Here is a 24,163-nt window from a genome sequence, read left to right on the forward strand (position 1 = left end):
AAAACTTACTGATAGCTGCATTTTGTAAATAAAATTATCCAATCCCTAGGATTTTGAGTTTACTGCTACAGTTTTGAACTTTTATCAATTACTTGTAGAAAGATTCAAACAAAAATAATAACCAATTGTGAAAAATATATTTTATTCTATTTTTTTTTATCTTTTTAAATATAAAAACATTTAAAAAAGGATTTTACTAAAATCCTTTTTCTGAGCCAATGTTTGTGGCTCACAATTACAAACCTTCACTGTCCAATGTTTTGCTGCTTTGACCAATTTTATATCCCAACTTCTTCACCTGACATCAACAAACCTGCTGTTTAAAACAGTAATTATGGTCAACATATTTTCCTCTGGAACTAAGAAATGTTTTCCTTCTGCAGCTCCACTGAATGCCTGACAGGATTAGGACAGATTTATGCTCTCGGTGGAGATCAGCTGAGCGGTCATGGGAGAAGCTCAAACACTCCAATAATACAGAAAGAAATAATCATTTTCACAGTCACACAGCTACAATTTTACACCAGCGGCAAATAGTCGAACTAAATATAGAAACAGATAATACTAACTGTTCCCTTCAAAGACTAGATGCTTTGTTTCTTCAAGGAAAAACAGTTTAATTCTCACAAACATGAGATTTTTATTTCCCCAATCTACCATAAATATTTTCCTGATTCTTATCCTTTTTGCCTAACTAAGTCATCTATGTAACAAACTGGCAAACATTCACATAAAAGGTTTTTTTTGTAATTTCAGCTGCAAAATTATGTCTTTACAACCATACAAGTAAATCACAAATGTATAAATCAATACAAAAAGCACAAGGTTTATTTCTGGAAAAGTATTTTAAAGAACAGAGTCTGAAAATTCAAGCATTACTTTATGTCCAGTTTCTATTTCCCAAAAGTATCCAGACATGAAAACTGATAAAAGCAAACTTAATATTTCCCTCAGGCTTTTCAGGCCTGACTCGGAACATATAATAAGGGACTATTTTCCACTCCCAAACTCCACCCAACAACAGGCATGAATTATCCACAGCCAGAGTCAAACATTTCCTGAATGACGTCTCACTCGGAGGTGAGCACCAGGTTACATTTGCTGGAAGCCTCCCGGCATTATTCTTTTAGACTCATGGAAGCTGCTTCGTAGTACAAGCGTAGAGAGGCCAAGTTTCTCTCAGACGACACAGATAACACTGCTGGTAATCGCGACAGACTTGTGATCATGAAGAATGTCCAAGGTCCCCTTGTGGTAGATTGTGCGTGCAGAAGGAAAACAACACCTGGTTGGTTCTTTTATTCTGCGGTGATCAGAGAGCAACCTACACTTTCTCAGAGTCCCTGAGTGGCTCTCAGGTCTCAGCTTCCTAACAGTTTGGCAGCACACAGCAGCGTCTCAGTTACTATCACTCTCTTTACAAACTGACACGCCTCAGACCTTTCATGTAAGTCCAAGCCCTGCCAAGATAAAAAGCTTCCACATCTTTCCTCTTTGTATTCCCAAATGCTGACTGAAATTTGTTGTCTAGCATTTAATTCCTTTGAAAAAATTAAATATAATTTTTAAAGATTTCTGGTGCTCAGGGACATGCCACCCTATATCTGGCCATCTCTGATCATCAGACTTAATATAAGTAACCGTAATCAACTAGTCTATGTAGAAAAAATAATAATACAGTAATATGTGCATCTAGAGGCTAGAAGGCTATGGGAAAGAGCACAATCTTGGGAGCTTTTTTATGTTTATGTTTCAACAACTGGGAGGGTGTGCACTGGGAGTTTTCAACAGGAAGTGGTTAAATGTATTATCTTCTTCCACGTTTGTTGGTGCATCAAGTTCTCTTCACTTTAGTCTGAGTCAGGGACCAACTAAATATAATTATGCTTGGGTCCATTGTGCATTTTCTGCATGAAAATAAGAGCCTTTGGAGTCATTAGGAGTAACTGACCTACTTTTGGAGGAATGCGTTACCTTGACACAATACTTTGTGTGAATTGTTAAGTGTATCAGTTAAAAATAATTTCAGCTGATTTAATGAGACTAAATGAAAACATACTGGGCTATCCATTTAGCTTAGGTAACAAATGACTTTCTAATTTGAAAGCAAAAAAATAAATAAACAAATAGATCAATGGTAATCAGTGTAATCTGTTCTGGTGATCAACAGTTAAAGTATTGGATGTACAGTACTGTATTGCCAGTGTAAAATATTTAAATGCATTGAAACTGAAAGCTTCCACGATTTCCAGTCCAACAAATAGAGAGTTGTTTGATTTACCATTTGGCTTTGAATTTGGTAAAATAAAAATTAAAACAAAAACACACAAAAACAGTTTTATGCATCATATTCCTTGCAAATGTTTTTATTAAAACAAATTGCTGTCACACAATTTTTACTTTAGTTTTATATTTCAGATATTCAGATCAAACTAATATTAGAGAACATAACATAAGAAAATACAAAAGACAATTTTTACATTATGATTTCAGTTATTATGGCCCTATGTGTCCTTTATATTTACATATAGCATAGAAATAACTTTTTTCCTCAAATTAAATAATAAAAACAATGTTGCATTTGATTTTAAAATATATTTCGGTGATCTGAAAGGAATAAATAGAGAGACAAACAAGAAGAATGTCTAAGGGGGCGGAGGTATTTTGAAGTAGGCCACTTTGTGTCACTAATGCAGGCCAATTACTAAGTGTTCTTTCAACGCAGATCTTTCGCAAGTGACTGATATTATTTAATATAATGAAGACCAAATCATTTTCCCAGCACAAAAATACTTCAGCCAATAAACAGCTGCTATGCAATATCAGGAAAGAAGATATTGACATCATTTGAGGATATATATTTATACATAGAATGTTAGGGATACCAAAAGGTATCGGGTGTCAGTGCATGCATACAAGGAGGTTTGCAAAATGCAGCTTGCACATTAAGCCTCTTTTAAATAGGACAAAACAGCCATCAATTCCCACAAGCATCAAATGCTTTTCAGCATTCAAGATTATTTATGGGCTCCAGGTCCATATGTTGGCCTAGAAGAAACAGTTTTTCAGATAAATGTCCCTACAAGGTCTTTAGGACACTTTCTTTGCATTAACACTTTTACTAATCACCAGTCATACAGCTACTTGTCTACAGTCCAGAAAAAAAAACAAAGACTTCTCAAAATGATGTTTTTTGGAGATATTGTCAACAGGTAGTGAATTGTTTTTCAATTTTGTAGTTAATAGCATCTTAAAAACAATTGCTTCTTATTAAATATTCTTTTTTTATGCAATATAAGTTAGTTTAGCTCATTCACCAGAAGAGAAAAGTGAAATATGTTGGCACTTAGTTTTGGCATCAAATTTAAAACTTCTCTTTGCACAATGCTGTATTAATTAATCCATCATCATCTTAGAAAGTCTATATTTGAGACTTTTTAAAAAATATTCAACTTGTAAATACTCCATGATGAAAAATGAGTATTAGGATTTATATTTACTAAACTATGTTTTAAAAGGCAACAAAGGAAAGCTTAAACCACTTCTCACCTGAAGCAGCTTCCAGTCTCACTCATGTTTAAAGAAAGTCTGGCAGCACACCACATCAACGGTAGAAAAGAAAGAAAAATGTCCCAGTGCACAAGGAAAACTTAAAGAAGCTTTGAGGACATCTGAAATCAGGTTGTTAAAGATGCAGTCTGTCATGACCAGTTTCAGAAAGCCCAAGGCACAAATAACTGAAGCGTAGAAGTGACAAATAGAGCAGGAAAATTGTGTCCTTGGATCACAAACAAAGAGACAATTCACTTGTAATGACTCCACAATTTAATCAATTTTTTCACAGCATGGGAAGCTGCCAGAAACAAGGTGTGAACTGTAACACGTCTCTCATTTAATACTACGAGTAACATTCAACATGATGCCAGCGAACATGTTGACAATCTGCCAAAGCAGAGATAATGTACAGGTAGGGCGCTGTCATTTCTGTATGGTGGAAAACAGTCTAAATGTTTAAATGGGAGTTTAACCATTAAAACAAAATCTACTATAAAAGCAGAGTAGTATCTTTATTTCCACCCTTTACACTGGGTGGAAATAAATGTGGAAGATCCAATGTTTGCTCTTCCATATTGGAAGATCAAATATTGGATGAGAAGAGCAAAGTCTGGATGGCTGGCATAATAACTACCAGGATGTAAAAGCACTTTGTTTATGAGCCAAATGACCAACATGTTATATCAAAAAAGGGAAGAAGCAAGCTAGCATTAGCATACCTTCAGCAAAATGCAAAGATTGTCAACAGAGAAAGATGCATATGAACCAAAGATTAGCTATATGTGACAAGTTAGCAAGTTGTTTAGGACATAATGATAAAGATGATATGTTGTTAGAAAAACATTAAGCTAAATACTAATCCCTTTAAATTAGATTTTTTTTCTATTGTGCTTCTAATGTGACAATGGAAAAGGGTAATTTTGAAAACAAAAAACACATTTCATAGAGCTCTGACAAAGACTGAATCAGACTTATTTTCCTTCTTTTCCCATTCCATCAAGATGACAGCCTGCATGAACTTAGGTAACCCTTTCCAAAAATGTTTTTGGGCCTAATTTGTCTGTTGTCTGTCTTTTAACTTTCTATGAGAAAACTACAAAAATAAACTTGACAGAATATAATTTTTTGCCCCCAATCATTTTAGATTATTTTTTTTATTGAGATTTTGGCTCTTATTACTATATTATGAATGAGCTGCTTATTGGTCACAAATTCAGAATTGATTGCACAAACAGAAAAAAAAATATTCAGCTTAACTAATAAATCTTTAACAACATTTAGCAAACATTAGAGATTTTACATAGTATGGCACTCGGTTGAAATGATTAATAATTTTCATCGTAGGTTAATCACTCACAGCAACTCAGAGCCGTCGACAGCCTGTTTTTAGAGCACTGAGAGGAAGATCAAAGCTGAGTCAACAAGTTCCTCCCCAGATTGACGGGATTTCCCAGAGAGAGGAAAAATACAGACCCAACTGCAAGAAGGAATGACAACAGGAAAACTGAAACAAACGGGAAATATTACATTCACATATTAACATCACATGCTTAAATTCCAAGAATTTAAGCTTTGAGTGACCAGAGAGTTCAGGTCTTGGTCCATACATGCTTTTGCTTTAGTCCTGATTTATTCTGGACTGAATTCAATAAGTAAGAAAATGTGAAAGTTTGAAGTACGAGCCTCCTCGTCTCAGAAAGAAATGCAGCACACAACCAACTTTAACCTATGAATGAACTACTGTTTAATATTTAACATCAGCCATTGACAAGGTCAAAACACATATGAACAAAAAATAGGCATAATGATCATTATGATCAGGGAACAAAAAACAACAACATGCTTTTAGGGTAATTTCAGATAACTAAAGCTGTATATTAGGCCATTCACTTTCTGCTTCACTTTTCTGCTCTCTTTCAATTTAGTTTGTTGGACTGCTCCTCCAACAAACTGCAGCCATGATTCCGAAAAGAAATGAAGAATCTATTAAACCATTGATTCAGGGTTGCTGAGGTGGCGCAGGGGTTAAGCACAACCCACATATGGAGGCCTTAGTCCTCGACGCGGCTGTAGCAGGTTCGATTCCCAGACTGGCGATCTTTGCTGCACGTCTTCTCCCTTCTCTAATTTTTGTAATTAGAGAAGTGCACATGAGAAGGGGGAAACAGGAAATTACCCACTTTCCTGTCAAGTTACTATCAAATAAAGGCCACTAGAGCCAAAAAAGCCTTAAAAAAAAAACATTGATTCAAGTTGATTCCCATCCTAAGCCCATAAGAAAATAAATCAAGTATTTCAATCTCAACTTTTAAATAAAAAGCCAAGAATGTAACCTATATACAAACTTTGTAAGTTAAACTTAAGGTTTGCAGAACCTCTGAACAAAGCATGTACTGTACGTCACAATGTAAACACAATCTGCACAGTCAAGCCTAGTTGGGGCACCACAATCTTCTGGGATGCTGCTCTTCAACATGGACAGGGACGTTTGTCAGAGTTAATGGAAAGATGGATGGAGCTAGTAGCAAACCCATAAGAGACTGCAAAAGACTTCATACTGGGGTGGAGGTTCAAGTTCCAGCAAAACTATGTCAGTAATACTAACTAGAACTGCAAATTGTCTCTCTTTAGATGTGGAAAGCTGGGACAGACATCCTGTATTCCCAAAGAGTTGCAAAAGCAGGACTGAATACAAATGCTTGGCAGACTTTTGGGAAATTTATTTGAAAAAAAGAAAACTGCATATACATTTCGGTACACTTCCCAATGTCGCATTACTTTGTGTTGGTCTATCAGAAAATCTGAACACATCGATTGTTGTAGTTGTAATGTGACAAAAGTTCATTGTATAAACACTTTTGCAACGTACTTTATAAAGCAACAACATATTGTGATTTTTGAATGAGTCAGAAAAGGAATGAATCTGCAATACTGGTAAAGTTTTTCAATATTTTAAGATAGCAATTTCCAATCAATTTGAAGTTAAAACACTTAACAGTTCAATATTTTCTGCTCTAATTACTGTCTGTAATTAGAGCAGAAAATTACAGAAATACCCGTGTATCTTGTAAATCTTCCCAAGTCATAAAAAAAAAAAATCTTGTTTTTGGCAGCACTGAAAAGCATTTCTGGAAGCAAAAATTGTTCTTCTGAATATCTTTAAACCAAATCGCCTGGTCCACAGCTGAAAGAGACGCACCCATACTTAACCTTCAGATAAGGGGCTGTAAGAGGGACCACACTCCCATCTTCTACATATTTGTTTTTCCTCAGGGGACAAACCACAGCACAGAAATGTGGGTCATTAATGTGAGAGAATATAAAAACATGAACTTAGCCCTCTGTGACTGCAAGTAAACTGAAAAGATTGATCTAAAATTCCCATGGAACAGTGTTTAAGACACACAAAAAAAAAGGAATTCAAAAACGTGAAGGTAACATATTTCATTAAAGCGGCCCAATAATGGGTTTTCATATTTTGGTTGACAAATAATATTAAAAATTCTGTTTCCTTGATGCATTTAATATCTGCATTTTAAAATTTTTATTTTAAGCAATAATTTTATGCTTGCTATTTCCTTTTTGTCTCTCGTTTGATGTCCTCTAAAGCTCTATGAATGGTATGAATGGCGGCATGTAAAAAATGTTGCCTTGCCTTGCCATGCCTTAACATTTGGAGCGTCTGTTGTTACACATTATTAGACAACTCTAGCAAGAGATGCTACAAGTCATAAAACAAAAAAACTTTAGCAGGACCCTTGAAACAGTCTATGCCTGGAATCAAAATAAAACCTTTGGGTTAAAACTTCACATACCGTGTGTATGGTCTTGGCCAGCCAGCAATCAGTGATCAAGTAGGATCCATTTCAAAGCCATCAGAGAGACACAACTACTATGCACATTCTTATGTCTGAGGACAAATTGAAGAGCTCAACTAACTAATCTTATTAATCTAATGAATTTAAAGAGTACAGGATGAATCTTGAGCACTCCCAGAAACTCTAGATGTGGCAATCTATGCAAAATCCAAAGATCCTCCAAAGATTTTCACCTTGGATCTGCTTACTGGGCAGCAACAGTAATAACCACCTCACCACCAAGCAGTCTACGCAAATAGCTTTATGGTATAAGGTGCATAGACATGATCTTGATTACAATCTGTCCTCCTCACTTTTAAAATCAGGAAAGCAGGAATAGGACAGGAATATTTCCATTGAGTTCAATTCATCAGATGCAAAAAAGGTAGGTGACTTTTGCAGACCACAACAATTCAAATGTGCAGGTAAGAGTAGTTACACACCGGTAGGCAAGAACCAATTCACACGACAAGCGACTCAAATTCAGATGCTGGAAAGAATCATGGCATAGCCAACCACAAACAAGAGCAAGTCAGAGCTGCAGATATTCTAATCACCAATCCAACCTTGTGCTCTTATTTTAGTTTTAAATCTATATATCATACATTTTGATATTTACCTGACAACTGAGCAGTCGCTTCTTGTCTGAACAAGCAGCTTACATGAACATCCTTGCCACCAAAACACTAGGTAAGAAAATAAGCAATACTCAAAAGTTTAAACATTTAACTATATGTTGGCTCTCAAACAACCTGTGCAAGTCACTGAGATCTCTGAATGAAGTATGCAACGAAAACGCCTCTTAAATATCCAAGAGGCAAGATAACGTTTGTATTCAACAGCTAATCAACTCAAGAGACCGAGTTCGGGCAATCCTTTTATGGATTTTGTCATATCTCAGCAACTATTTCTTTGAAAACAGTTTTACAATTAAGGCCATGGTGTGGATTGTCATCATTGGTACAAAGGTTGCATCTTTCACAAGGGCGTTCAAACACACAAGGCTGTAAATGACTGTAAAAGGAAAGTCTTTTTATTTTAATTGGTGCTGACCATATAAGGCATCATCCAAGGCTGGTCCAAGCCTTTTATGGACATATATGAGACTATGCAAAAATCCTGCATCATTTTTATTTGCATATTGTTTTCAATTGGCCAGAATTTCTTGAAATGCCTAAAAATGGTCTTGATTCTTTACTTTGCCAACAGCTTTATTTGGCAAGTTTGAGCACAAACATTGAATTTGATTTCAGTTCCCCTTTGGACTCAAGGACGACATTTTCAATATGAATATATTATAATATGTTCTTCGCAAGTATGTTCACATACCTATGGTGCTCTTACCAAAGAGAAAGACAAGGTTCAATTAGTGCAAACTAACAAATATAGTTTTTAATTTTTAAAAAATTAAAAACATTTAACTGAAAATTAGTCAAGTACTGGACTGAAAATGAGTGAAAAAGTGTACAAACTTAAATACATTACGAGAAACTATTTTCTTCCACTTTGACTTTGTCTTATGTGACCGGTGGACTTCTGCATTGTGTGTGTTATGTGGTGATCAGACAAACCACAAAACACCAAGTCTGGGTTTGGAGGCGGTCTCCGTTTATTTCATCTGTCAATCGGGAGATATTAGCATTAGCACATAGCATGTGCTGCAGTTCTCCAACCCAATCTATACAAAATAATAGTGTTAGCAGTCATCAATGTTATAAAGGCGTAATAGCAACTCAATGAAAATATCCAAACACCTAGCATTAATACAAAGGCAAGATAGAACTTTGAACAATTAAATGAAAGGATTCCAATGGATTATAAACTTGCCTCTCCCCAGTGGACGAGTAACAAAGAGGAAATTAATAACTTAATATTTATAATAGTCCTGGAGACCCTGAACAAAAGAAGAAAAGTAAGGAGGAGCTGGAGGACCAAACCCCTTATAGCAGACACAGAGGAACACAAGGACAGCAAGTATAAGCGGACAAATACGTTAAAGAAACAGTTTGTGAAAATATACAACTATTAATATAGACCCAGTTACATTTACACACAATTGTGTGTCACATGTGGCCATCACTACAGTAAGACTCCATCCAACAGGCTGAGAAGCCTATTGGCATGCAGTGTGGATTCATGACAACAGGAAAAAAAACTTATAAATATAGTATTCCCAGTGTTCATTTCTAAAAATCTTTAATGAAGATACTGATTTTTTCATAATATGTTGTGCAACCCTTACATAAACACTATTTTGGCAAAAATATTGTATTGCACACATGCATAACACACCCATTTATTTTAACACCTTTACCTTCTCTGGAGAGGTTTGCAACAAGGTTTCTTGTTTCTGAAACAAGAAAGCCTGGCTCATGCTTTATCCTAGAGGTGTTTTAATCAGGCTGACACCAAGACTCCACACAAAACTCACTCATCTTTATGGATCTTGCTTGGTGCACTGATGCAGAGTCAGGTTGGAACAGGAAGAGCCCATCATACTGTTCCCACAGAATTTGAATCACATTGTCTGAAATGGACATAAAGTGTGAAAGCCTTCGGGTCGGTCCATTTGAACTTTCTAAACAGGGTTCTCCAGATAATCCAGATGTTGTACTCAGTTCCTACATGCTTTCTAGTCAAATTCCAGATGTCAGAATGCAAGGATCCCTGTCAAACATGGGAGCAGAAGGGGAGCATTTCAAGCTGTCTGCAGAACCTCCACATGTAGAAAATCTCTTAATTAAAGATCCTACAGATTAAGGCAATAATGTTCAAAAGTTTCCATAAAACATGCACAGAGGAAATAAAAAAAAATAGTCAGGAAGCCATGTGAGTAGAACCAAAATAGAACATCCTCTGCCATTAGTTTCTTTCAATGCAAACGTTGGCAAATTGAGAACATATGTATCATGTAATCAGTAGACTACCATCTAATGGGGGTATAAACAGTGATATGAAGTAAAGGCAATAAAGATTATAATCTGCAATTAAGATTTTATTTCAATTATTTTGTGCTCTGCCTAATCAAAACCAAACTGAGGAACTCCTGCTTTTGTCTCGAAGGACATTAGACTAATCCCAACACTGTCTCGGCCATTGTTTACCACCATTAGCCTCTTGCTGAGGTGAGTTAGTAATGACTCCCGCTGATAAACCCCCCCCCAGGCCCTCAACTGGCCCTCCTTTCTGCCCCAGGGCCAGATGGAGGGCCCCTCTGAGGCATGAAGTGTTTAAAGTGCTAAGCTTCAGAATATTTAATGGCACAGGTCCATTCAGATGAGTGTTGCTCAAGGTCTTGGGGCTGTTGCTTTCACACCACACTCACAATGAGTTCACACAGTGATGGCGGTGCTGAATGGTCACACAGATGCTAGGAGGTCTCAACAGCCACTGAGCATGAATCTCCTGCACCTGTTGTGTGCCGCTGATGGGACTAAAATACCCCCACTGTTTTATGTCATTGGGAGGGGTCATTTTAAAAGTTTTAGGTAGTTTTCCTCAGGAGATAAAGATTGCTTTTTTTCTGCGGTGTTTTTTGAAATGCAGAAGACAAATACAAACTTACAAATAATAATAATAATAACAATCTCTAATCCTGCTAATTCTAACTACTCCAATGGTTTTAAAAGTGCCTGTACGACATGAAGTATAAAGTACCAGAATTAGGAATGGGACGTTTATCGATTTTAAGGTACATTGCCTAAAGCTAATTCAGGACTTGCAACTGCTTCAAAGGTATATGGAATCCAGCATCTACCTGCTTCTGCTAACATTTGCAAAAGAAAATATTGATCTTAGAAGCTCAGCATAGAGGAGGCTGCCAATTGGGTGAAATTTGCTTACTACAATTTTTTTTCTAGTTTTTCAGCCATGGTAACCTTGTTCAAATTCAGTATCTGACAATCTTCAATGATTCAGTAGAAGAAAACTGGACTTCTTCTCTCTTATTATCCTAAAGACATTTAAACTCTTATCCAAAAGGTTTTTCCAGTTCTGAACTTGAATGGAGTAAACAGGCTTATAAGTTGTAGTCAGAAAATCATACTAACACGGTCACAAACTGGGTAATTAGTCATTAGTCATAGGCCCTATCCTCTATTCAGCACCAACGTGTGGGTCATTATTACCTGGCAATCCAAACATGTCTCTAAAAGTGCCATTTCAGTTATTTTGTCCCAAGGTGTGAATTGCTGAAAAACCACCTGAAGATACAAGTCAGGGCTGCAGAGTTTAGAACTGGGCCTAAAAAAAAAAAAAAATCCAACATGACCCATGGCCACAGACCATAACATTGTGTCTGGGCCAACTACTTAACTTTAATTAGATGCTCAGTCCCCAATTAAACTACATGTATTATTTTGTTTCACTTTTACTTTAGAACACCATTTAGCCCTCCAACAGTCTTAGAGCTGTGGGGATTGCCTTAATCTGTGGCACTCCACCTCAGTGGAGTGCCACCTCACTGTCTGACTGTCTCACAGTCAGACAGTGGGAAATAAAGGGGTGTCCCGTCAAACCATCAGTTCCTGAAATCACACACACATAACAAAACACATAAAACGTGGATGTGGAGTCGATGCAACCTCGCAGAACTTTCAGAAACCCTTAGAAAATGGAAAACCTCCTTCAGTGTGCAAACAATCATGACCCTGCTAAGCTTTTAGTGATTGCTAAGTAGTTTTGTTTTCCTGACATTTTTTTTTCATTCCCTGAGAAGCTACAATGTGTCCCCACCATGCTGTGTGGATCAGCAGTCCTAGTCCATGATCGCACCACCACTTTCTTCAGCTGTCAGGATGGAGCAATCTGATTAAAGCTTGCACCATGCTAGCACAAAGCTACCACTCCCAGGTGTGATTTTCAGAGCTCCTGGTTAAAATTTTCAGTACAGTGGCAATCCCCACAGCTCCCCTGCTCCCCCATACTGCACCTGGGACCCTTATATGCTGCCACCACAACTTTGTGCACGTCATAGTTCAACCACATGTCCCTTAAAATTGTGGAAATGTTCCTGCTCTCAGAGCATCCGTCAGCTTTAGGCTTTAGGAAGAAAATCTGAAAATCCTTTTAGAAAGAACTGCAACCTTGTTTCTGTTGTGTGAATGTTCATACCTGAAGTGTGTTATCTGGTTCTCCAATAGAACAATGAGACGATGTCTGACGGCCTCAAACTGCTCCTTCTCCTCTACAGTCACTGTCCCCGTCCCATCAGGGCCTGAGGAGACAAACAGCACACCATCAGCTGAATCTGCCACCCTGTGAAAATTTTATTTCATCTGCTTTCTCCCAGTGCTATCTAGAAACAACTAATCAGAGGCAGGAGAGTTTTAGCGCTGTCAATCACAATCTCATGTGGCTGCTCATCCCCCCTCTCCTTGCTCTGTGCTATGCTGTTTCGTGGCATAGATTCATCAAGGTCCTGTAAACATTCCTCAGAAAGTCTTGTCCATATTGACATGATAGCATCACGCAGTTCCTACACATCCATGATGCGAATCTCCCATTCCACCACATCCCAAAGGTGCTCTACTGCAGTCGTCCCCGCGGACCAGATAATACATAAAACGGAAATATTTCCGTTTTATCTGAGTCTGGAGGATTTTTTATTTTGAAAAATCCTTTAACCGGATTCTCTCAGTTACGTCTTGCACGCCAACATTGAGCCCACAACAGCAAAATGAGTAAGAAACAGATCAGATGTATTTAGAAGGTTTCTTTGGAAAGGGAAAAGGCCCAGAGAAGAGACAGGACAAAGGATTTATCCCGGTAGGTGATTCCCACATTCCAAGCCCGGTCTGCATGATATGTGGCGTCCGGTTCGCCAATGAGGGAATGAAGCTTCAAACTGCTTCGCCATGTAGAGACCAAGCACCCGGTGCATAAGCATCACCAGTGGCGCAAAAAATGGGTATGCAGGGTATGCAACGCATAGGGGCGCTGCAGTAGAGGGGGCGCAAAAACGATGTGGGGAATTTTTTTTTCTAGTCAGCATTTTAAGTACTTAACAGCTGTTTGTGTATGAAATAATCAATAACAGAGGAACAGCACTGATTAGGCGCCATTCTCCCCTCCCATACAGGTAGCGTGGGCAGCGTCCCTCCGACAATGCGCTGAGGCGCGTTTATTTTTCTTTTAAATTTGAATTGTAGTAATGCACTCGACAACAGGGAGCTAAAGATGGGCGGCAGATAAACCTCCAGGGCACAAAACAGAAAACAGAAGAGGGGGAAGGATAAAGATGTTGGAGAGACAAAGAAAAGCTTTTCAAAGTGGTTGAAAGCAACGATACACTAAGTAACGTCAGTGTATCAACAAGAGAGTTGTAAATATTCAAGTTAGCTTAAGCTAGCCTAAAATGACAGGTGGTTGTTGTCTCTGTCCCGTATTGAACCAATATGGGACAGAGTATTGTCCCATATACAGCACCCACAATAAACAGCACCCTCTCCACCACATAGTGGACAGACAGCGGAGCACCTTCTCACGTAGACTGCTCCAGCTCCGCTGTCGTAGGGACAGATACAGGAAAGGCTAACAGAAGAGGCTCTTTGGCTCTCTTATACATTAAATTATGAAATACTGCCCTGTTTTCTGTTTCATTCTTTTATAATTGCCCTGTAGGCAGCAATTTATTCACATACAGTATATGTACATTTATTATTATTGATACTTTAATTAAAAATGAGTTGTACGGCGTGCCGTGGTGGCGTAGGGGTTAGCGCGACCCACATTTGGAGGCCTCAAGTCCTCGACGCGGCTGTCGCGGGTTCGACTCCCGGACCCGGCGACGTTTACCGCATGTCTTCCCCTCTCTCCTTCCCCCTTTCCTGTCAGCCTACTTCATGAAAAGGGACTCTAGAGCCCACAAAAAGACCCCCTGGAGGGGTAAAAAAAAAAAAAAAAAAAAAAAAAAAAAAAAAATGAGTTGTACAAGTTTATGTCATTGGGGGGGGGGGGCGCCGATGACATGTCCGCATACACATCAGAAAGTATGCAGTTGTGCCCCTGAGCATCACTTTGGGTGTCACTTTCTCTCATCACTCCCAGATGGGACCGTCTCCTTGCAGAGAAACAAGCTCAGGGCTCCCATTAGCCGTTATCATGAGTTAAAATTTTCACGAAAGTAAAATGTTTGTTTTTGTGGCGCATCTGTACCTTATTTTGAAGGGATATGTAAACATTACCATAGTGACCAGAGTCAGAGAGCGTTAGGGCAGTGGTCGAGGAGAGATGAGAGGAGAAGAGCGTCTGAGTTTTAGGTCTGGTTCACACGGCACAATTTAAGGATTGTTGGCCGATTTTCCAGACCTCTGTGACCACAGAGCTGATAAAAGTACAACAGGTTTGATTGGTTCGTGTGTCCAACCACACGGCAGGAGCAACACACCACACAAACCGATTCCACTCAAGAACATCCCGATTCTACAAGAAAATCCTATAAAACCACCAACATATGTGAATTTAGAATGATGACGGATGACAATGTAAAAGCAGTAGTGATAGTTTGTGGACTCATTTTAAGCGAGCTAGTGTCAGCATCAAGTCCTGACTGAATGAAGCCTTATCGTTATAACCTATTAATGTCAGGTTAATGATAGCTGAAACGTTACCAGGTTTATCAACTGTGGTACCAGTTTCGCTCCAGTTCTCCTCATTATCATTTCTGTTGATATTCCTTGTGCAAAATGCTGAATAAACATTCATGCTGTTTCCACATATCATCTCTGATTTCCACCAAACTCTCGGTTGCTCCATGTCACCTGGTTGGGATTCCCCTCCGCGATTACGTTACCGCGCTTTCCGGTTGGCTACCTGTCCTGTCACATTGAACAGGTTGCGTTGTCGCTCCCAGTCAGGGAAAATCCCACACGCTGTGATAGTCGGGCCAAGACAATCAACATGTTGAAAATGCCTGATTTTAGATCGAAGCGGTCCCGACGTTCAACGTAACACACCACACTGCAGGATGATCGGTTATGATTATCGCAAGCCACACACTCGGACCGTTCTGAGATTGTCGTAAGTGGAAAATCGGGGCACGACATTTCAAATTGTGCCATGTGAACTAGGCTTTAGCGGGCACATGCAGAAGCCTGTCTGACGGTTCACCCTCACTCCCGCCCCCTCTTACCGAGCCGCAGTAAAATTGTCATTAGCCAAACAAAAAATAAATATCCATCCATCCATCCATCCATCTTCTTCCGCTTATCCGAGGTCGGGTCGCGGGGGTAGCAGCTTCAGAAGGGAGGCCCAGACTTCCCTCTCCCCAGCCACTTCTTCTAGCTCCTCCGGGGGAATCCCGAGGCGTTCCCAGGCCAGCCGAGAGACATAGTCCCTCCAGCGTGTCCTGGGTCTTCCCCGGGGCCTCCTCCCGGTGGGACGTGCCCGGAACACCTCACCAGGGAGGCGTCTAGGAGGCATCCTGACCAGATGCCCGAGCCACCTCAACTGGCTCCTCTCGATGTGAAGGAGCAGCGGCTCTACTCTGAGTCCCTCCCGGATGACTGAGCTTCTCACCCTATCTCTAAGGGAGAGCCCAGCCACCCTACGGAGAAAACCCATTTCGGCCGCTTGTATCCGCGATCTCGTTCTTTCGGTCATGACCCAAAGCTCATGACCATAGATGAGGGTGGGAACGTAGATCGACCGGTAAATCGAGAGCTTCGCTTTTTGGCTCAGCTCTCTCTTCACCACGACGGACCGGTACAGCGCCCGCTTGACAGCAGACGCTGCGCCAATCCGCCTGTCGATCTCCCGCTCCCTTCTTCCCCCATTCGTGAACAAGATCCCGAGATACTTAAACTCCTCCACTTGGGGCAGGACACCCCCCCTGACCCGGAGAAGGCACTCTACCCTTTTCCGGCTCAAGACCATGGCCTCGGATTTGGAGGCACTGATCCTCATCCCGGCCGCGTCACACTCGGCTGCGAACCGCTCCAGCGAGAGCTGCAGATCACGATCTGATGAAGCCAAAAGGACCACATCGTCTGCAAAAAGCAGAGATGAGATCCTAAGGCCACCAAATCGGATCCCCTCAACACCTTGGCTGCGCCTAGAAATTCTGTCCATGAAAGTGATGAACAGAATCGGTGACAAAGGGCAGCCCTGGCGGAGTCCAACTCTCACCGGAAACGAGCCCGACTTACTGCCGGCAATGCGGACCAGACTCTGACACCGGTCATACAGGGACCTGACAGCCCGTATCAAAGGGCCCGGTACCCCATACTCCCGGAGAACCCCCCACAGGGCTCCCCGAGGGACACGGTCGAACGCCTTCTCCAGGTCCACAAAACACATGTAGACTGGTTGGGCGAACTCCCATGCACCCTCCAGGACCCTGCCGAGGGTGTAGAGCTGGTCCAGCGTTCCACGACCAGGACGAAAACCACACTGCTCTTCCTGAATCCGAGGTTCGACTATCCGACGGACCCTCCTCTCCAGGACCCCTGAATAGACCTTGCCAGGGAGGCTTAAGAGTGTGACCCCTCTATAATTGGAGCACACCCTCCGGTCCCCCTTTTTGAACAGGGGGACCACCACCCCAGTCTGCCAATCCAGGGGAACTGCCCCCGATGTCCATGCGACATTGCAGAGTCGCGTCAACCAACACAACCCTACAACATCCAGAGCCTTAAGAAACTCCGGGCGGATCTCATCCACCCCCGGGGCCCTGCCACCGAGGAGCTTTTTAACCACCTCGGCGACCTCGTCCCCAGAGATTGGAGAGCCTAACCCAGAGTCCCCAGGCTCCGCTTCCTCAGTGGAAGGCATGTTGGTGGGATTGAGGAGGTCTTCGAAGTACTCTGCCCACCGGCCCACAACGTCCCGAGTAGAGGTCAGCAGCACACCATCCCCACTATAAACAGTGTTGGTGCTGCACCGCTTCCCCCCCCTGAGACGCCGGATGGTGGACCAGAATCGCCTCGAAGCCGTACGGAAGTCTTTCTCCATGGCCTCTCCAAACTCCTCCCACGCCCGGGTTTTTGCCTCAGCAACCGCCCGAGCCGCATGCCGCTTCGCCCGCCGGTACCCATCAGCTGCTTCCGGAGTCCCACAGGCCAAAAAGGCCCGATAGGACTCCTTCTTCAGCCTGACGGCATCCCTCACCGAAGGTGTCCACCAGCGGGTTCGAGGGTTGCCGCCGCGACAGGCACCGACAACCTTGCGGCCACAGCTCCGATCGGCCGCCTCGACAATGGAGGCACGGAACACGGTCCACTCAGACTCCATGTCCCCCACCTCCCCCGGGACGTGTTCGAAGTTTTGCCGGAGATGGGAGTTAAAGCTCCGTCTCACAGGGGATTCCGCCAGACGTTCCCAGCAGACCCTCACAACACGTTTGGGCCTGCCAGGTCTGACCGGCTTTCGCCCCCACCACCGGAGCCAACTCACCACCAGGTAGTGGTCAGTGGACAGCTCCGCACCTCTCTTCACCCGAGTGTCCAAGACATACGGCCGCAGATCCGATGAAACGATGACAAAGTCGATCATCGAACTGCGGCCTAGGGTGTCCTGGTGCCAAGTGCACATATGGACACCCTTATGCTTGAACATGGTGTTCGTTATGGACAATCCATGGCGAGCACAGAAGTCCAGCAACAGAACACCGCTCGAGTTCAGGTCGGGCGGGCCGTTCCTCCCAACCACGCCCCTCCAGGTCTCACTGTCATTGCCCACGTGAGCGTTGAAGTCCCCCAGCAGAACAAGGGAGTCCCCAGGAGGAGCACTCTCCAGTACCCCCTCTAAGGACTCCAAAAAGGGTGGGTAATCTGAACTGTCGTTCGGCCCGTAAGCACAAACGACAGTCAGAACCCGTCCCCCCACCCGTAGGCGGAGGGATGCTACCCTCTCGTTCACCGGGGTAAACCCCAACGTACAGGCGCCGAGATGGGGAGCAACAAGTATGCCCACTCCTGCCCGACGCCTCTCACCTTGGGCAACTCCAGAGTGGAAGTATGTCCAGCCCCTCTCAAGGAGACTGGTTCCAGAACCAGAGCCGTGCGTCGAGGTGAGACCGACTATTTCTAGCCGGAACCTCTCGACCTCACGCACTAGCTCCGGCTCCTTCCCCACCAGAGAGGTGACATTCCACGTCCCAAGAGCCAGTTTCTGCAACCGAGGATCGGACCGCCAGGGTCCCCTCCCTCTGCTGCCACCCATCCCACACTGCACCCGACCCCTTTGGCCCCTCCCACGGGTGGTGGGCCCATGGGAGGGGGGGCCCATGTTTCCTCTTCGGGCTGAGCCCGGCCGGGCTCCATGGGTAAAAGCCCGGCCACCAGACGCTCGCCATCGTGCCCCCCCTCCAGGCCTGGCTCCAGAGTGGGGCCCCGGTGACCCGCGTCCGGGCGAGGTCACACAATAAATATGTGTTTTATAAAAAGAAAAACAGGAATAAATCTTTCCATCATGACAGAAACATCTTTCTGTTTCCTTGGTTTGGCTTGACTCCTGTTGTATTTTATCTATATTTTTCTACTTTAAAAAAATCAAAGTGTGTAAACTCAAAAACCTGTATTAATATATGAGGCGCTTACATGTCAGCTTTCATTGTGGTAGCAGACTATGCAACACTAAATTATGAGTTATGTGAGAATGTTATACATTCAAACTGCCTTTGATGTGCCATGCATCCTGAGAAATACAGACACAGAGCTTGAAACATCAAGAAGCAAAAGAAACAGTCAGAAAAGATTACAGGAATAATCAAAATGATTTCAAACAGCTCAGGGTCCGTCTTCGCCTTCACTTTCATTCTCATTCTTACAAGTAAGGAATAGCTTGTTTTCGCCAAACAAACCAATCAATCTGCTACACATTCCAGCATGACCTCAGAGTCAACCAATCAAACAAGGAGCTTCTCCGACTCATCTCGTTCCTCACAACCCATCTGGCTGGCAGCAAGAGAATGCTTCATTAATGTTTTTAAATCCTCCGTTCCCCTCTTGCCTTCGTCTGAATAGGCACTCTGGTGAAAAAGGGAAAAAATGCAATCAGTACTCAGAGCAACCAGCCTTGACTTTCTGGGCTTTCTCTGCGTGGCTGAAAGAGAAAAGCAGCCTCTCTAAACGGCACTCGCGGCTGCCGGAGGGGAGACGCACAGAGGTTGTCTTTTAATGAGTTGTTCTTATAAAAGCCTTCAGTGGTTCAGCCTCTGACCATGGCACCTTGAGTACCAACAACAGTGCTCAGCTTCTGTTCATGTGTTCCCAACTAGCCAAAATCGAAACTAATAGCGGGACAAAAAATGCAGCAGGAAGTTTGGAACACAGTCAGGTGAATTGATGAGATTCTTCATCCACCCAAACATGGCAACAGCACATTTATTCTTTAGCTTTATGCTGAAGAACACAGCAGTGTTTCTGCAACATGGCCATTCAAAATTGTTTTACTTATCTATAAATGTACTTGCTGTGTTAAATCTGCTTCTGTCAAAGCAATCTGTCAGGAAAAACATACATTAAAGGTTTGTGATTATACATTGGATTATAAACAACGGAAATTTAGCTGAAAAGAAAAATCCAGATAAAATGCCAAACTGAATAAAATGATCACTTTCAGTGGAACAGTACAGCAACTCATATATACAGAAAATATTTCAACTTTGAGAAAAAGGATGTGATTGGCTATTCATTAAAACATATTTCTGAAATACATCTAGCAAAATGTAACAAATTAGGCCTGGAAAGCTTGTGTTTGGATGGGCGACTGTGTGAGGCCACCTTCATCATTCCTCTTCATTTATTCCATAATGAGAGCAGAGATTTTTTGCACCTAAGCGCCTGTTAGGACATATTATAAAATCTGTTGTTCTCAAAATCTGTCAGTGCGTTACCACTCCCTGAGCATATTGAACAAGCGCTGCTTAATCCCGAGGGGATGTGGGAAGTGTGTGTGTGTGTATTCTGGTTTTCATGTGGAAGTAGCTTGATTTGCTCTGTAACACCCAACCTCCCACCCCCACGTGACTGACAAATAAAAACATGATGGGTGTGCGATCAGTGAGAAGAGCTTGGTAGATGGAGGCCCGACCCCAACTCCAGCCTCGGCCTCGGGCCCTGGGCCTCAGGCACCGGGCCCTCGCAGTTAAAGCCAGCTGTCCTGTAATCCCGGTTGTTCCTGCTCCTCAAATGATCAGTCTGAGGCCCAGGGTCGGATGTAAAACTGAAAACTGACTGATCTGTTTTACAGCCCTCCCCCATTCTAAACCAGAACAGATTCAAAGTGACTGTTCAAGTTAATGCAGCAAAATCTGTTCAAATTCACTTTAAATGAATCCAACAGCATCACCACATATTTAATGTAAATACATAACTGAACTGTGGATCCACTTTCCAAGAGGATGTTTCCCAGCATACTGTTTGCTTGGGCCAGTCCACACCCACACATGCTAATAGCCAAATGTTGCTTCAGTTTCACTTTCCAGTTTAGCTTGGAAAGTGATGCCAGCAACAGAAATTCAGGGAAAAAAATGACTCATCAACCTACAATAATTTCAGAGAGTATAAAAACTGAAAATGTAGAGAGCTTTCATTTCTTATTTCTATTTTTCTGTTAATTTTGTTGTAAATAATAAGCTACAGCAATGTTTTTTCTGACTAAATCCCCATGGAGCGGAAAGCCTCATTGAGCTTTTAATAGGTGACTAAATGTTGTCGAGGACAAAACAAGTCAAGCAATCACATTTAAAAAAGGTTTGACAAGTCATTTTATGAAGTTTTCCTAGAAGCCATGGAAACCCAGACAAAGAAAGAATGAAAACAAAAGCTTAGAGAACTCTCCTCATCAAGGTGTGACGGTGGTTACTCCAAACAATTGGTTGGAAGACGAACACTTTTCCATGAAAAAAAAGAGCTCATGAAGAGCTTTCAAAATGATACATGAAACTCAATTTGTGCCCCAAATGAGAAGCAGCCTTCACCTCCCAGCAATCGAATTACATCGGAAAATAAATAGCAGAGGGAGCCGGCTGGCAGAAAGCCAGAGGCAGAGCGGCCGGAGCTCAGAGAAACACGGCACAGCGCAATGTTTGGTTTGTTAGCTCTCACAGCAGAGCGGGGAGCGACAGCTTGTTGAGGATCAGACACATTGTTGCTGCTAAATGAAGCGATCATGTTGTAGGCGAGGCTGCTGTCAGCAAGCAGCTCAGGGGACTCTGGGTGGAGGGGCTGTCAGCCTGACAGTCAGCGTCTACGCAGACTTCTGTTGGTGTGTTTACATTGGTTGGTGCTGGAGTGTAAATGATAAGAACCGTATCCTCCTGCGGGTTCCATCAAGCCCTTTGGCTGTTTGTTGCAGATGGCAGCTGATTGGAGCCGTCAGCAGCGAGGCTCGGCGTGCGCTGTGGCACAGTGCTGGGTGTGGATGCCACTTCACCTTAAGAGGTGCAGAACGGAGGAGATGCTGAGTGGCAGGTGATCTTATGCGTCACTTTCCTCCTCCCAATCACCTCTGTGGATGCAGCGAGTTGATGTGTGCAGGGCTGGGGGAGGTTAAACCCCTGTCACATCCTGTGTCTGTGTGCTGTGGACGGTCCAGAAAACAGAAGATCTGACTTGACATGTGAGAGGGAGGAGAGCAGCTTCTCCTGGCTCCCATAACGCTCCTTTAACCCTGGCTTCAGTTCAAATGCAGCCACCTCCTCAAACCTCCACCCTGCAGCACGCTCACTCACATTTAGCTGATCAGCTCCAAACTCTTCATGCTTTCAAATAACAGCCTTTAATAAACTAATAGTGATCAGTGGAATCTCCCTTCAGACAACCAAGAAGCATGACAGTTGAGTCTAACAGACCCTAATGATGAGCAAAGAACAAAAACAGTAAAAACGAGTTAAATTAAAAAAAAGACTAGTAACTAGCTGATACAGCTGGTTTATGCATAAATACATAAATGAAGGAACAAAATGAAGTGCAAACACAAATGTGTTATGACCTTTTGCTTAATGAGGACAACAACATTAAGCAGAAGGCCTACAGAAAGGCCATGACAGATCATGACAGGAAGGTTTTTGTCTTTTTGATTTGTTCATAAAACAGGATTTAAACAAATCAGTAAATAACTTAGTGACTTGCTTTCGAACTACTTTTCCAGTTCTGCAAACTGTAAAATAAAACCCCTCAGTCCTCCCAAACTGAGCAAGAAAAGAAAAATGATCACAGAAAAAGGTGATCAGACAAATTAGTATAGTTTTCATTTTTATTTTCATCTTTGGAAGCAGCTTATTGAGCAACAGTCTGTGGTATAAAAGTTAAATGTAAGTATGTTAAAGTATGTTGTCTTAGTCTAGTTACTGGATTATTGAGAGCACCTGAATATAAGCCACACCCACTAACTTTGAGGAAAAAAACAACATATCGGCCACCCTGATCGTTCCTGGAACTTCTTTGGGAATGTGTTTATCTTGAGTCTCATTGATTTCTGCAACAGAACCGCCAAAAAACCAATCCTCCAGCTGCAGCTGATCCAAAACACTGCTGCTAGTGTTCTGACTCAAACCAGGAAGAAAGAGAACTCCACCCAGTTCTAAAGTCCTTCAATTGAGAAAATAGACCTTAAAATGCTGATGTTAGTTTATAAATAACTGAACTGCTTAGCACCACAATGCATTAAAGATCTGTCGTTGTTAGATCAACCTTCCAGACCTCCCAGATTTTCTGGTTCTGGTTCTGCTCTGCATCCCCAGAAACAAACATGGAGAAGCAGCATTCAGCTTCTATGCACCACAAATCTGGAACAAACTTCCAGAAAATTGCAAATCAGTTGAAACACTAATATTATTTAAATCTAGACTAAAAATCCACCTGGGTTGCTTTTGAACCATAATAAATGAAACATTAATCAACATTCTAGTGTGTAACGATGCCACTTGGAAAAATTTAATGTTTCAATTGCTGACTTTTGTTTTTATCATGTAAAACACTTTGAACTGCCTAGTTTCTGAAATATGCTATACAAATCAACTTGACGATCCCACTATGCTGTGTCTGATGAACAGTGTGTCCCTTCATGCTGATGGACAGTGTCTGATGGATGTGTGTCCCTCCATGAAGCTGCTGCTGACCTGCAGAGCTCTCTCAGTTCCATTTTGCTGCATCCTTAATGAAGGCAGGAGCTTTAAAGCAGATCCTTCCTCCCAGCAGACTCACTGATTGGTATTCTGTTCTACTAGATCTCGTTGAAACGTTTGCTACAAACAGTAGCCATGAAACAAATGTTGCCGTTTCACCTCGTCCTCCTCTGGACTCAGGACCTGGGCCACGGTACCGGCAGCAAAGAATTCACTTCTCACAGGAAGGCTTTGTTTTCCTTTTTTATTATTTAGATAAATTTGTAACAAATAGGCCATAGCAATGTATGTGTTGGGCTTTATGTGGGCCAGATTTGCTGTTTATGTGGGTGAAGAACAAAGGGTGAACAGAAAATGGATGGATGGATGGAAGAACTGAGTGTCAGGAGCCACATTGCGGGTTCTGTGGGCCATGTGCACGGCATGCATGTGGCCTGTATTTGTGTGGGTTGAACGCATTGTTCTGGCTTTGTGTGAGTCAGATGCAGTCAGTGTTTTTGTGCATCCCTGCTCTCACACACTCTTCCTCAGTCTCTCTATGGTTGTCGCTCTCAATAACACATTGATCTATCTCTTTGTCACATAGCAGCCCACCTTTTCTTGGTAAAAAGTTGGATATTCGCCGCACCGCAGTCTTCAAAGTGTCTGAAAAAGGAGCGGCTTATAGTATGGAAATTGCGGT

At 42.2% G+C, this 24,163-nt stretch overlaps 1 protein-coding gene across 10 annotated transcripts in view; it reads right to left on the reverse strand.

Annotated features, from left to right (window-relative positions):
* mical2b (microtubule associated monooxygenase, calponin and LIM domain containing 2b) overlaps positions 1 to 24,163 on the reverse strand; it is a 385,618-nt gene that overhangs the window by 35,048 nt on the left and 326,407 nt on the right. The window contains exon 2 of one of the 10 annotated variants that reach the window (XM_032586534.1): positions 4,913 to 5,032. The exons of 8 other annotated variants lie outside the window; for them this stretch is intronic. The gene's annotated coding sequence lies outside the window, so the exon portion shown is untranslated. Of the gene's footprint in view, positions 1 to 4,912; positions 5,033 to 8,031; positions 8,165 to 24,163 lie in introns of those variants that run through there. One more of the 10 variants, XM_032586528.1, reaches the window with a different exon arrangement.

Source organism: Xiphophorus hellerii, chromosome 2, assembly GCF_003331165.1.
Source record: "Xiphophorus hellerii strain 12219 chromosome 2, Xiphophorus_hellerii-4.1, whole genome shotgun sequence".
In the NCBI taxonomy this organism is placed as follows: domain Eukaryota; kingdom Metazoa; phylum Chordata; class Actinopteri; order Cyprinodontiformes; family Poeciliidae; genus Xiphophorus; species Xiphophorus hellerii.